Source organism: Caretta caretta, chromosome 5 (genome assembly GCF_965140235.1).
Source record: "Caretta caretta isolate rCarCar2 chromosome 5, rCarCar1.hap1, whole genome shotgun sequence".
In the NCBI taxonomy this organism is placed as follows: domain Eukaryota; kingdom Metazoa; phylum Chordata; order Testudines; family Cheloniidae; genus Caretta; species Caretta caretta.
Genome location: NC_134210.1, coordinates 100,243,186 through 100,258,434, shown reverse-complemented (window position 1 = coordinate 100,258,434; position 15,249 = coordinate 100,243,186). Strand labels below are relative to the sequence as shown.

The following is a 15,249-nucleotide window of genomic DNA, read 5'->3' as shown; positions in this document are numbered from 1 at the left end:
CTTATTTTGTTACAATATTTAAAATGCATTAATATTTTAGTTACCAAGGTTGACTATCTTAGTTTGCAGGGATACAACTTAATACCCCTCTAACAAAACTTCTGTAAACCTGAGTGCTTTAATGGGCAAATGGCATTTGCTTGTTAAGGATCAAGGTTCAAATCCAAATTGATGTTGATGGCCTTGAATCAGTGTGTAATGGACAGGTGTTCACATTGTAAACCTGCAACACAGGCCACCAGCTGTGCTAAATTACTTCTTCTTCATGAGAAGCTAAGCCTACTCATGTTAGGGTTGAGGTCATTAGCAGTGCACTGTTTGGGGATGCTGCTTGTTCTTCTGACCAAGAGGAAGTGTACAGTAATAGTAGCTGTCTGCTGTGGAGAAGTATATGAGGAGAATGATGACCTCATGATGGATAAAGGAAGAAATGGATAATGATTCAGGTCAGGACAAGTGATCCATACTCCTATGCCTTATCAGGGAGACCACTGTGGGGATGGGGCAAAGGGGAAGCAGCAAACACTTCACAGTAAGATGCAGGATTCAGATCAATGTAAAGCAGGAGTGAGCAATTTTGCCTTCATGGCTTTAGAGTATGAGTGAAGAAATGACCATTTGATGTACAAGTTTATCCCCTCAGACAAACTTATGAATGGCAATCTATGTAGGAACCATGCAAAGGTTTTGGAATGTTTCAAGTCTTTTTAAAAACTGGTATGAAGAGGGCTGGCATGAAATGGATTAAGCTACTGTAACTTGGCAAATCGTGTGAATGAGATGACTGATCTCTATAGAGTGGTTTACTATATTTCTGAGTCTGAATTAAAAAAATAAAGACCTAACGTGCTCACCACTGTACAATCAACAAAAATGTTCCCTGCCTTGAGAAGCTTACGCTGAAAGGCTGTGTCCACATTAGTGGGAATCCTACTGTGGACACAACTGCCACAGCCAGACCAGTTTTTACCACTATATCAGTTAAACAGACATCATGGTAAGAATGCTGGAGGCCATTGGAGAAAACGAGAAGCTACTGGAGGTATGCCTATGCTAGGTTTCCCATGGATGACATTTTTCTGGAAAATATTTCTTAATGTAGGTATGGCCTGAAAGCCACATAAGATAAACCACAGTAGTGCCTTGTCTATACTGTGGTCATGCCTAGACTAGGAAAATAGCTCATGATTAAAAATATGAGCTGAGATTCTGTGCTACATCTACCTGAGGAAGGGAGGGCATAGGTGGCTTTAAATTACTAAGTTGTAGCAGCTTCCTTGGGCTGTTCTACAGATATCAAGAAGCCTGTGGTACTATATGCTGTGGGCCTGTACTTCATGTCCCCGGTACCAGGGCTTGTGACAGATACTGTACGGTGTACTGGAGCCATTGTGGTTGGGAGAATCCCTCCAGTTATAGCTAACACTTTTTTCAAAATGCTGATGTAGACAAAGTTTAACACTGTCCAAAAAAAAAAAAAAGCTGGTTGTGGTAAACCCTATATGGACACCCCGTCCCTCCCCCCAGGGTTAACTATGATGAGTTAACACCTTTTTAAACATGACTTTTCTTTGTCTACGCTAGTTGCTAAATCATGTTAGCTTATATATTTTTTTCTAATGCCATACATTTCCCCAGGGTAGACATACCCTAGGAGGCTGGGGAAGGGGCTAGTATAGGTTTCTTTTTTTTTTTTTCTTTCTCCTGTCTGGGCTTCCTTGTGGGGAGAAAGGGATACCTCATCAAGAGGGATATGAATAAGTAGAGGGTGAAGCCTGCTGCAGAAGGATTGGGAGAACATTCCAAGCATAGAGGGCAGCAAGGAAGAAAGCAGGGGGACAGGAGATGGAAACAAAGAGGGCAGGGAGGTTGGTATCACTGGTGGGGCAAGAGGGGACGCAAAGGAGAAAAGATCTGATATGCAGACTAAACCATGAATGTAATTCAGAGTGGAATGGTCTGACCCGTTTGTGTCCAGTGGGGCTGCTGTTACAGTAGGGAGCTTTAACAAAAATATACTATATAGCAGAACTGCAGAAACAATAAAATACAATGTAGATGTAGGATGAAGGAGATGAAAGGCCATAGCTCCTGCATGCAGCACAATTCAGGTGGTGCAAAAACTGCACTATTTATATAGAGAAAAGTCCCCACTTACAGTCATAGCAATCTTAGCAGAGCTTATTTCCTAACCCACCCCCGTAGCTTGCATAAATCCAAACCAGCTCCCTTCACTGCAGAGTGAAGCTCGGTGGGGACAGCGCTAATAAACTGCACTGCAGGCTGCAGATGTACGTGTATCGCAGCCAGGCTGCTCAGGCATTGCCCTTTTAAAGCTGTTCTGCAGGCAGCAGAAGGGAGGGGGAGGTGGAGGAGTGGAGTTCAGCTGAGGACACAGTCCCAGTTCTCAGAAATCCCTTCGCTGCTGGAACATCGAGCTCCCTCTTTACTGCAGTTGAACAAACTGCCCTAGATCGGGGGCTGGTGAGACCGCCCCCAGCTCGTGCACGGAGCTCAGGGCGCCTAAGCCCACGTGAGCCGCACTGAAATTAGCACCTACACCTCAGAGACAGACAGACAGAGAAGGGCGGGGGAGGGGAACCAACTGCTGGGTTTTCTTACAGCTAAGGTTGCTGGCTGACTTCTGGCCCCGGGCCACCATCCCTGTTAATGTCATTCCGTGTAAATGTTCTCTCCCTTTGTCCCCTCGGCTTGTTGTGGGGCGCGCCTTGCGGAGCCGCAGCGGAATCCGCTTTAACCCTCTCCTGAGCGGTTTGGCCGGTACCCTGTTTTTGCGCCGGATGAGGGCGATGGCGTGTGGCCGGGCTGGACAGTAACGGAGCAAACGTGGAGGAGGCTAGTGATTGACAGGCACCTACTGGGGTGGGGGTATAACACCCTCCTTGGATGGCTGTCAAGCCCCAGCGCAATCAGGGGGCCAGGCTGGCCCATGTGCCCGAAGAGGGCGAGATCAGCCCTTGCCATGGATGCTGGGGGCGCCCCGGCACCCCTCCCCAGGGAGCTTCCCCACTCCTGTCTGTCAGCTGCGGGCGCTGTGCGGGCTGCCCGCAGCCTTTCCGGGCCCTGTTTTGCTGCACACCGTGTTCCAGTCCCCCCGCCCCCTGGTCCAGTCCCCACCGCCTCGTAAACAGCCGGGGCTCCCGCCCCTTCCCTCCCCTCCCCTGGCCGGCTACTAGCGGCCACCAGGGTCCCCCTCCCCCGCTCAGCCTCTTCCCACTGCACCCCCGCCTCCCCGCACGGGCCGCAAACCCTCGCCCCCTCCCCCGCGCGCCTCGCCGCCTCCGCTCCCGCCCACCCCTTCCTCGCGCCGGCTCCGCCCCGTTTCACCTCAGATACCCTCAACTCCTCGTCCCCCCTCCCCTCTCCGCTCAGCTCCCGCCCCCTCGCGGCCTCTCCTCCGGCTCAGCCCCCGCCGCAGCCTGCCGCGCCCCTCTGCTGGTGACGGGGAGCCCGCGCTGCCCCCCCCCCCCCCAGGCTCATCAGCGTGTCCTCGGCACCCCTGGGGGCGCCTCAGCCCAGCCCCTGGGGACAGAGGCGAGGAGGGGCCGGTGCGGAGCTGGAGCCGCCGCCCCCCCCCCCCCCCCACATGCGCCCTCAGCACACGCGGGGTGGGGGAGGCGCAGCCCGGAGCCGGGGCGGGAGCCGAGCCGGCCGGGGGCTGTTTACTGCTGCGGTTTGCAATGGGCATGAAAGCCCGCTGCGTGTGTCCTCCCGTCCATCCCCTGGCCAAGCACAGCGGGGGCAGCCCCGCCGACACACACTTGCAGTCATGAGACTTGCTTGGAGGTGGTGTTTACACTGCGTCTTCGGGGATGGGGAGGGGTGACGTGCGAAGGTTTGAAGTCCAGCTGTGCGAACATAGGACACGCAAACTCCTGTGAGGAAGCCCTCTAATTTTTAACCCCAGGGTATGTGGCTTCATATTCCCTTTCCTGACTCAACAGAGTTTTGAACCATTTCTGTAAAGCAGTAGAAAAACCGATTTAGTTAAACTGGTGCAATTCCCTGGGGGTGGGGAGAAATGCAGTTAAACCCCTTCATGGTGATATACCAGAATAGCCTAGCTTACCTGAACAATTTAGCATAGCTATACTGCTATCAATGCTTTTATGCTGCTATAACTGCATCCTCAGAAGGGGTTGCACCGATTTAACTAAATCAGTTCTTACAGTCTCTAGTTAATTTGGTGCAAAAACTCTGCAGATCATCTCTAGAGACTCAAGTTCAAATCTATTAGTAGCCCTTTTAACCTGAGTGGTTAACCAGTATTTGGGGTCTTGTGGGTTGTTTTCGTTAGGAGGAGAAATTGGTGGTGGAGCTAAGTATTTCTTTGATGAAATGATGTTTATTCAGGAGGAGTGTACACACAGCTCTGGTTCCCTGAACATAGTAGGAATCACACAGGAGACAGTTTCCTTGCTTAATATTCCAAGCCTCTTTTTTCCAGCCAGTACTCTACCCAAAAAGCTATTACATTTCTCTCAAGGGTTACATGACAAGTGCTTCTTGGGATCTCCTTAGCTTTATCCTCCCTTTTATGTCTACTTCTGGTGTTTCTGACTTCATCTACTCTCACACATGCTTCCATCAAAAACAATATCCAGCCTGCTGCATTAGCATTCAGTCTCCCCTCACCAACCACTCCTATAGCTCAGTGCCTGACCATCCTTGTGTGTGGCCTACATCCAGAGGTGAAAGTAAGCCGGTACGCCTCGGTACGGCATACTGGCAAGAGCCGGTGCACGGTACTGGGGCAGCTCGGCTTCCCCAGGGGGCAATTTAAAGGGCCTGGGGCTCCCGGCAGTGACTGGAGCCCCAGGCCCTTTAAATTGCCTCCAGAGCCCCGCTGCTGGAGCCCTGGGGTTGCGGCTGCAGGGCTCCAGCAGTTATTTAAAGGGCCTGGGGCTCCCCTGCTTCTACCGCCCGGGCCCTTTAAATAGCCACTGGAGCCCCACCGCTGCTTCCCCAGGCCTCCGGCGGCTATTTAAAGGGCCAGGGCGGTAGAAGCGGGGAGCCCCGGGCCCTTTAAATAGCCCCCGGAGCCCTGGGCTGCTGCTGCTACCCCGGTGGGGTGGGGGGGCACTTACCTTTCAGGGGGGGCTGGGGCTGGCTCTGACCCCCTCAACGCCGCCCCTTCCACTCTAGGCCCCGGCCCTTCTGGGGGCCAGAGTACCGGTAAGTCACTCGACTTACTTTTACCCCTGCCTACGTCTTAGGCAGTGGGTCTTATTGTTTCAGGTATCTTACTCCAAAAGAAACCTAACTCTTTCTTACACTTGTCCTGAATGACGGGTGGCTATTACACCAGCCAGCTTCAACAAGATTTCATCCAACCCCCAGCACTACACTATAAAGCTCTGTGATCTTCCTGCCCCTAGTCCATTTCCTTCCACCTACTGCTACAGGTATGATCGTCAGAGGCAATCAGGATGGTACCCCTTCACTTTAAAAGAGATGGGACTGCTGGCAGGGCATTTGCTATGATCTTGTGCTGTAAGACTTCAGTTCCAGGTAAATTGGTTGAAACTATAGTAAAGAACAGAATTATCAGCCACATAGATGAATAAAATATGTGGGAGGAAGAGTCAACACAGCTGTTGTAAAGGGAAATCATGACTCACTAATCTATTAGAATTCTTTAAGGGGGTCAGTAAAGTTGTGGACAAGAGTGATCCAGTGGATATAATGTACTTTGACTTTCAGAAAGCCTTTGACAAAGTCACTCGCCAAAAACTCTTAAGCAAAGTAAGCAGTCATGGGATAACAGAGAAGGTCCTGGCATGGATCAGTAACTGGTTAAAAGATAGGAAACAAAGGGTATGAATAAATGGCCAGTTTTCACAGTGGATCTGCACTAGAACCAGTGCTGTTCACCATATTCATAAGTTATCTGGAAGAGGGGTAAATAGTGAGATGGCAAAATTTGCAGATGATGCAAAATAACTCAACATAGTTAAGCTGAAGCAGAGTGTGAAGAGTTACAAAGGGATCTTACAATTATGGGTGACTGGGCAACAAAATGGCAGATGAAATTTAATATTTATAAATGCAAAGTAATGCACATTGGAAAAAATAATCCCAACTATAACTACAAAATTATGAGCTCTAAATTATCTGTTACCACTCAAGAAAGAGATCTTAGAGTCATCGTGGCTAGTTCTCTGAAAACATCTACTCAATGTGCAGCAGCAGTCAAAAAAGTTTACGAATCATTAGGAAAGGGCTAGAAAATGAGACTAAATGTCATAATGCCTCTATATAAATCCATGGTATGCCTGCACTTTGAATACTGTGTACAGTTCTGGTTATCCCATTTCAAAAAGATATATTAGAATGGGAAAGGGTACAGAGAAAGGCAACAAAAATGATTAGGAGTATGGAACAGCTTCCAGATGAGAGAATAAAAAGAGTAGGACTTTTTCAGCTTGGAAAAGAAATGACTAAGGGTATATGATAGAGGTCTATAAAATCATGAATGGTGTGGAGAAAATGAATTAGGAAATGTTATTTACCTTTTTACCTAACATACAAACCAGGGGTCACGCAATGAAATTAATAGGCAGCAAGTTCAAAACAAGCAATAGGAAGTACTTCTTTGCCCAACGGACAGTCAACCCGTGGAATTTGTCAGGGGAAAGCCAAAATATAACTAGGTTCAAAAAAGAATGAGAAGTTCATGGAGGATAGGTTCATCAATGGCTATTACCCAAGGTGGTCAGGGATGCAACCCCATGCTCTGGGTTTTCCTAAACCTCTGACTGCCAGAACCTGGGACTGGATGACAGGGGATGGATCACTTGATAAATTGCCCTGTTCTGTTTATTCCCTCTAACGCATCTGGTGCTAGCCACTGTCAGAAGGTGGGATACAGGGGTAGGTGGACCATTGGTGTGACTCAGTGTCGGACTCTCAGGACCAGTGCTCTACTGGCTCTGTACAGTCCCTGGGAGAACCCCCTTCAGTGTGACAGCCCTCCCTGAGGATTGCACGCTCTCTCTAGGGTTAGGGCCCCTGGCCCCACCGCCTCCTGGAACCACACCTCTGAGCCTTCAGCATGCCTGTCTCACTCCATGAGCCCCTCCATGGGTCCACTCACTCTCTACAGGGCAGTGGTGGGCAGGATGCATGCAGCCCATCAGGTAATCTGCTGGTTGGCTACGAAACAGTGTTTACATTGACTGTCCGCAGGCACGGTCGCCTGCAGCTCCCAGTGGCTGTGGTTCGCCGTTCCTAGTCAATGGGAGCTGTGGGCAGTGGCAGCCAGCACGTCCCTGCAGCCCACGCCGCTTCCCATTGCCCAGGAACAGCGAATGCGGCCACTGGGAGCTGCGGACGGTCACTGTAAACGCTGTCTCGCAGCCCACCAGTGGAGTACTCTGATGGGCTGTGTGCAGCCCGCAGGCCACAGGTTGCTAACCACTGCCCCAGGGCCTCCACACCCAGACAGAATAATGCAACCCTGATCTCTAGACTGCAATGACTTTCAGGCAGTGTAAAAACAGAAGGGTTTATTTCTTATCTGGACCACAGCACAGGAAGTTCTCGGAGGCCTTGAGCCTAGAAAGTGTCAGCATAGTAGATCTGGGTCTGTCCACCATCCAAGTGGGCCCTCACCTCTCTTTGTTCCCAGTCCAGAAGCAGCATCCTTCCAGCTGACCACCTTATATCATCTTCCCCAAAGCCTCTCCTCTATCCTTTGTCTTCTTTCCCAGACAGACAGATCATCTGGGCCCTCTCTCTTCAGCTCTTTGTTCTCCCACTAGCTGAAACTGGCAGGCTTCCAAGATGGGCCTCCTGGTCACCAGCTGGTAAGTTTCACAGTGTCCAGACCTCAAAGAGAAAAGGAGTACTTGTGGCACCTTAGAGACTATGTCCAGACCATTGTCCATGGTCCAGGCGGCTAGGTGAGGTCACACCTGGTCCTCTGCAACAACAAACACCCTCTCCCACCACATCATGAAACATACAGCACAAAGGGAAAACTGAGACATACACAGTATTCATCCAAACCATTAAAAAAATCCCTCACTGCGTCATACCTAGTATGGCCATTCTTACGTTGCATCTATTTATGTGGGCTTTTGCAGAGGAAGGGTCTGGTGGGCGTCGAGGTCTGTGTAGTGTGCATGGTATTACTGGGGGAGGGTGGGGTGTCCAGGAGTATTGTTGGCTGTTGGAGTTAGTAATTAATTTATTTCAAGGATACTCCTTGAATTAGGCCCTTTGTTTTCAGACCCATTTGTCACCAACCAGGAGAATACTTCCTATCTCTAAGTCAGCAGGACAGGTGCTGAAAAGGTCCACCCTGTAGATCAGCCTATCTAGGCCCTGTGCTCTTAAGACACCTATAGCTTTTTGCCTCCCTACTGTTCCTCACACGTTCTTGTTGACAGCTGGAAATGGTCCACCTTGACTGTCACTACAAAAGGTTTTTTTTCTCTCCTGCTGGTAATAGCTCACCTTACCTGAAAAAAGAAAAGCAGTAGTTGTGGCACCTTAGAGACTAACAAATTTATTTGAGCACAAGCTTTTGTGAGCTACAGCACACTTCATCGGATGCTGTAGCTCACGAAAGCTTATGCTCAAATAAATTTGTTAGTCTCTAAGGTGCCACAAGTACTCCTTTTCGCCCTAGTACGATGGATCTTTTATTTTGTAACAACTGGCCCTTCTTCACATAATGGTTCTGTGGGCCTGAATTTTTCATTGATCTAGGTCACAGTTAGCCTTAATCTCAGATGAGCACAGGGTGGTCAGACTGAAAGGGAAGTTATGAGGTAAGAAGTCACTTTCTGTCTTCCATGGCAAAAAGCAGTAGTGGTACTATATTGCTATAATACTTCATCACAATCCTTGCCTGCAGCACTTCTAGTGTATTCAGAGTCTCTGAAACCATTTATTTTCTACCCAGTAGGTCTACCAACTTGGAGCTGTTCTAATATGCCCCAGAAGGCTTTGCTCCTGTAAGTTATATCGGGAGAAGCATCCAAGACTTTCTGCACAGTATCAGAACCATTGCAGTCCAGTAGGTAAGGAAAATGACAAGGCTTGGGTGTAAACAGGAGACTGAGGCTTGGAAGTGTGACTGGTGAAAAAATTTCTGTTGAGACCTTTTTGGATGGAATTTTTTTTTAACTAAACAAAATTGCATGGGCTGTCAGCTTTCCTTTAAAAAAAAAAAGTTGGTTTTAGAGGAAAAGTCAAAATTTTCCACAGAAAAAAACTATTTTCCAATCACTTCTACTTAACTGTGTTTACACTAGCTCTCCCTCCTCCCCCACTTTTTTGTTGGTAAATCTATCACCATTGTACTATAGTGAACTACCACCAGTGCAATTCCTCCAGGGGGTGTGCTGGAGTACTAGTGAAGGCTGGCCTATGGCATTTTTTACCACTGTGTCATCTAAGCCTGCTGAGAGCAGATCTCGATGCTACGGTGGTAGAAATGCCTGTGCCGAAGTACTGCTCCTACGATTGCTATCAGAGGTGGAGCTACATTAGTGACAGTGCAACAGTGGGAGATTTCCCCCCAGAATACTTGCATTTGTGGCAAAAACACATTTTTATCTAATTTTTCTGTAACTTGATGAAAGGCTTCAACAAAATGCTACTTTATTTCCTAGAATTCGGAATAACTGACAAGAACCCTAGAACAAGCACAACCCCACCTGCCTTACTATAAGCTGCCACTCTGGAGACTGACTCTGAATTGGCGCACTTTTCTCTACAGAGTCCCCTAGCCTGCGAGCAGGATCAGGAAACAACTTATTGAAGAGAGAGCTTGTAATTTTAAGTTTCCAATACATCACATAGACTAGTGAAGACAAGGCCACAGGGAAATGTGCATGAGAGGCAATTCTCTTTGAAGGGATGGGGATTTGATAGTTGAGCGGGTCAGCAGGTGTTAAGGGGAGTAAGTTCTTAGGATTTGGATTGTGCATGAGAACAAACAAAGCGTTAATTATTCCACATATTAATCTGCTCTCCTCTTATCCACTCCATTTTTTAAAAATTATGTCCCTTTCAAGGAAGCTTATGTACATTTAGAATACATATCTTCCTGAAAGACTGCGAAGAGACCCTACTTCATGCTTTAATTGTAGCACTAGTTCTAAGCCTATTTTTAGTATAATCACCTTTATATCATACTATGGCTTGTGCAGCTGTAAGATCACAATAAGCTTCTTAATAGCTACATTTGCTTAAAAAAAAAGAAGTAAACATTCCTTTGGATAGTTCTGATCTTGGCAAAATGCTAAAGTATTAGCTTTGTTTAAATCTGGTATATTTTTTCTTTACACAGAGAGTAACCATGTTCTTTCATTCTGGGGCCTTTCCTACCCACAAGTTATATCATATAACTAAAATCTGTTTTCAAACCAACTTAAATGGGACACTTAAACTGGTTTGCAACAGGCTTATATCAGTTTAGTTTAGTTCAGTCAGTCACTTAAATTGGCTTCAAAATAAGTGACCAGACTCTTTTCTTTCTTTCTTTCTTTCTTTCTTTCTTTTTTTTGTTGAGCTAATGACAGCAACAAACTAACTTCAGCTAAATCAGGTTTAGTCATTTTATTCCAAAATAAGAATGTACCCACACAGTCTTGCACCAAAATTTTGTTTCATTCATACGTTATGTTTGGTGCAAGTTTTGTGTGTAGGCCAGCCCTTATTTTAGATAAAAAGAAATAAGAACATATTAAAGAGCAAAAGGAAAGTGTCTATGAAGGTGCACAGGATGAGTCACCTGCATAACATGCTGCATCAACTTTGCTTTACAAAATTGCAACAGACAGCAGATTCTTGGAAATTTAGGTTCAGGACACAGAAAATGAAATCCTAGTGGTTGCAGAGCTAGATAGACTTTTGTTTGCCATGGTTACCAATTAATTTTTACCTATCCAATTTCCAAATACCTGTAACTTATAAGTGACCATAGTGTGTCAGATTTTATTTAATTTCCAGTCTTATATTTGTCCTGTTCTATATCTCGAAAAAGTTGTGTAAAGGGGCTGGGAAAAACACCCCAAATCCATGAAATTACAGTGAAATTAATTAGTTTGAGGGACAGCAGAACAAAGGTGGTTTAACAATCCTGTATTACCACAAGGAGATGGATTATTATATCTAGTAGGTCCTTTTTGTCTCTAATTTTTATAAGGAACCAGGAAATGTCCGTGATATGTACTTCTGCAGGTGCTTCTTGCATGTTAATGTCTCTTGGCCTGTTTGAAACTAACTTGGAGTATCTTAGTTTGAAAAGATGCTCCTTTTTAATGTTGCCGCATAACACTTAACATATCACTTCATATGTTCAAAATCCTGCACAAACGTTAATGAATCTTCATACTACACCTGTAAGGTAGGTAGGTATTAATTCCATGTTATAATAAGGAAACTGAGACAGAGAAATATATTGCCCAAGGTTCTGGAGTCATTAACAGCCAGAATTAGAGCATAAGACTTCCAGATCCCCAACAGTGCATTGAGTCCTTTCAGAGACAGTGCTGTCTCTGAGAGATACACCCAGACTAAACAATTCTAATTTATTTTGAACCAGTTTGGCTATCCCTATTTCAAAATACTGTACAGAAAACAAAACATAAGATGACTAAGACAGAAAATACAGTTCTCGAGCATTTGATTGCTTTGCATTGTTCAAGTATGATATAATAATAAAAAAAAAAAAAACCCAACTTCTAAAAGCTGTGTAGGCAGCTGTGGAGACTTGCTCCTCAGGTGAAGCAAATTCAACACAGCAGCTGCAAGCTGGTGCAATGAAATTTTGTGGCACCTTGTGGGTACACTACTTTTAGCGTGACCCTGTGGCATTTGATCCTTCTAAAAAAATTTGTGCATAAAGTTATTAATCTCAATACAGCTCTGAGAATGCTAAACTGTTGTTGCTACAGAACCAACACAAAATACATTGTGTGTGCATGCACACGCATGTGTGTGTGTAACTTGCAAAAATAGTGACTATTTTTTTTGTTCTCTTAATCCACCACAGTGAAATAGAAGAATTCAAATTTCCCTCCTTCAGCATTTAGAATCTAGAAAACATCTCATTAGATTCTACCAACTTTAAATTAGGGTTAGTGTCTCTTCAGGAGACCATCCATACCAGAAATGCAACTGAGTCAGAGGGTTCAGTTATAACACGGTGGTTTCCTAAACTAATTATAATATTATTACAATTTGTAATGTAGATGGAGTCAAACATTTTCAATAACTGGCCTAAATGCTTAGCCTGTCTTGGACATACTTCCTGTCCAACTTCCTGTCTTGGACATACCAATCTTGACTGTATAAATGGACCTTTAAAATTCTTGGACCCTTCCATCCTAAGCCCGGTGTCCTGATCCCCAGAAGGGGGACTTGCACTGCTGAATAATGTAGTCTTCTGCATGAAGGGCTAAATTGTTGCTGGTCCTATACGGGGGGTGTAAAGAAGTGCTCAGAGTCAGCCAGGGTTCATTCACAGCCACTCCCAATAGTGCGAGTTTTGCTTTATCACGTGAAATGGTTAGAAATGTTGATAGCAAGCAAACCTGTTAGTAAGAAGCTACAGTAGAACCTCAGAGTTACCAATACCAGAGTTACAAACTGACCAGTCAACCCCAACCCTCATTTAGAATCAGAAGTAAACATTCAGACACCACCAGAGACTCCCCTCCCCGAAAAAGCAAGTACAGTACTGTGTTAAATGTAAACTACTAAATAATAAAGAGAGAGCAGCATTTTTCTTCAGCATAGTAAAGTTTCAAAGCTGTATTAAGTCAATGTTCACTTGTAAACTTTTGAAAGAACAACCATAATGTTTTGTTCAGAGTTACAAACATTTCGGAGTTAAGAATAACTTCCATTCCCAAGGTGTTGGTAACTCTGAGGTTCTACTGTAGGATTCTCTATACCTTTTTACCTGTGTTGTGGACCTACAGGACTTCAGTTTTAGGGGTGCCAGTCCAGCACCCTTCAAAAACACTAATTTACTATTAAATAATTTGATTAATTATTGCAGTCCTTGTGGGCAACAGAAAGGTTTCATATCAGCCAATTTTGTAGCAATCTCTGCATATTATCTTATTTCATTATTGTGGAACCTCAGATTAGAGAAATTTAAAACGAGGGGGGATATTATGCATAAACAATGAAAAATGTTAGTTTTGTCATACTTTTTCCTCTCTGACCTGTGAATACAGTGATAATCACAAACATAATCCTTTTATCAACAGATCTTCTGTGGATCATCATGATTGGGTTAACTAGTAAAATATCTTGGTTTATTTATATTGAATCAGTTTTTAACATAGATGCACAATACTGGAAACATGCCCTTTAGCCTCCTTTTGATACACTGGAATGTACAAACCCAGAATTTAGCTAGTGTCCTCAGGTTAGGAACAACCCTGTCAAGAGTTCTCTTAAAAGGTTAGCATGCCATTTACATTCCCGAGCAATTTGTTTTGCAGCCAGAAGTCTGATCACTTGATGTTTCTATCTGTTTGTGTTGTCTGTTCTTCTGGTTTTGTATGGTTGATAGTTTCAGTGCTATGTATAAAGATTTATAGCTTTTTAAAATAGCACTACTTAGAATAGTTTAACATGCCAGGAATCTTGATGTTATCAACCCTTATTTCAATGGTGTGCTATGGTTATGCAGTACAGTTTATTTTTAGGTGATACAAACAATAAAATACACTAATAAAAATGCTCCTTGGTTCCTAAGATACAGCCTCCAGTGGAAAAATCCACCTCACTCTCTTCAGGATAAATGGGAATTTAATGCATAGTTTCAAAGATTATTCCCCATGGGATGCTCTGTTAAGTCCCAAGCCTGTTCCTATTGTAGTCAATGGGAGCATGATCAAGGCCATAGACCAGGGATCGGCAATCTTTGGCACGTGGCCTGTCAGGGAAATCCATTGGTGGGCCGGGAGAGTTTGTTTACCTGCAGCATCCTCAGGTTCAACTGATTGCAGCTCTCACTGGCCGTGGTTCGCCGTTCCAGGCCAATGGGGGCTGCGGGAAGTGGCTGCCAGCACGTCCCTCGGCCCGCACCGCTCTCTACAAAAGTGAAATGTGGAATTCTGAAACAGCACAGCAACAGTTTAGGACAGGAACTGAAGAATGCTTCTATTCAGCTGCAACTCTGTGAGCAATTTAGGTAGGTAGAGTGTAATCGTTCAAGTTGGAATTTGGACAGGAAATGGGGGTTAGCAGCCTTTCTTGTATAAGGAATACAATGGTAACTTTCAGTTACTACATATGAACAGGACCTTAATTTGCCATTTCATCCAAAAAATGGCAACTCCAGCTTCACGGCACCCCCTTGTCCCATGCTTGCTCATTTTCAATTCTGACTCAGATGGAGGAATGTTGCCTCTTGAATGACCAGCTCAACTTTCGGTAGCAGTTAAGTATTCCTGGGAAGTCTCCCAGCCAAATATTGACTCAGCTCATAATGACTTGTCTTGTAAGACCTGACTGGACAAAAGTAGGAAGTGATCTGGTTGCAAGCTTTTTATTTAATTAAAATAATGGCAATATTTTAAAATGTTAAATACCTTTTCTTATTTGTCCAAGCTGCTGCTGCTGTACTACGGGTATCTTTTTGTAGGTCTGAGAGCTTGCTTGCTAGCCAGAAACTTTCTTCTGTGGCTGTCCTATTCCCAGTCTTTCCCCCTTTCTCCTTTGCACACCTGCATTTATCCTGCTTCATTCCACTTGACTTAGCCAGCAGCCCACTAATCAAGACTTCATGAGACTGTGAAACCAGTACTAATAACAATGAATTTTCACTATTGCTGGAGCGAGCCAGAGTGTCTTTGACATTTATTCAGCTTTGTGGAGCCGGCTACAAAGAAATTGTTGTTTGTTCCAATTACTTAGAATAGTGCTGCTCTTCTCTAGTGAAATGATTTGTATTAAAAAGATAATAGTTTGATTGTTTTATTCACATCTAAATTGTGTGGGCATTGCCTGATGAACAGAGACTCTATTCTGTATTACTGCTTGCTCATACAGTTTTGCATTATAAAGCAGTTTACAACTGGCTTGTATGTGTAAGGGAGAAGAGGGATAAAGTATTTGTTTTTGTTGACCTAAGCCCCTGATCACTGACATACGTATATGTAGCAACTGAATACATGCAGAATTTCAATATGCAACAGTTTACAGATTTGATATATATTGAAACTGTTCTTACAAGTGATTTGCTGTGTACCA

General features: G+C 44.9%; 2 long non-coding RNA genes across 3 annotated transcripts in view; one reads left to right on the top strand and one right to left on the bottom strand.

Annotated features, from left to right (window-relative positions):
• The first annotated feature begins 3,666 nt into the window (after positions 1-3,666).
• LOC125636774 (uncharacterized) overlaps positions 3,667-15,249 on the top strand; it is a 135,660-nt gene continuing 124,077 nt past the window's right edge. For both annotated transcript variants that reach the window (XR_007356723.2, XR_007356724.2), the window contains exons 1-2: positions 3,667-3,929; positions 8,933-9,050. This is a non-coding gene — a long non-coding RNA (uncharacterized LOC125636774). The remainder of the gene's footprint in view (positions 3,930-8,932; positions 9,051-15,249) is intronic.
• LOC125636775 (uncharacterized) lies at positions 7,563-14,771 on the bottom strand. The gene is made up of 3 exons (XR_007356725.2): positions 14,589-14,771; positions 13,973-14,088; positions 7,563-7,851 (listed from the first exon to the last, which is right to left on the bottom strand). It is a non-coding gene; the product is annotated as an uncharacterized LOC125636775 (long non-coding RNA).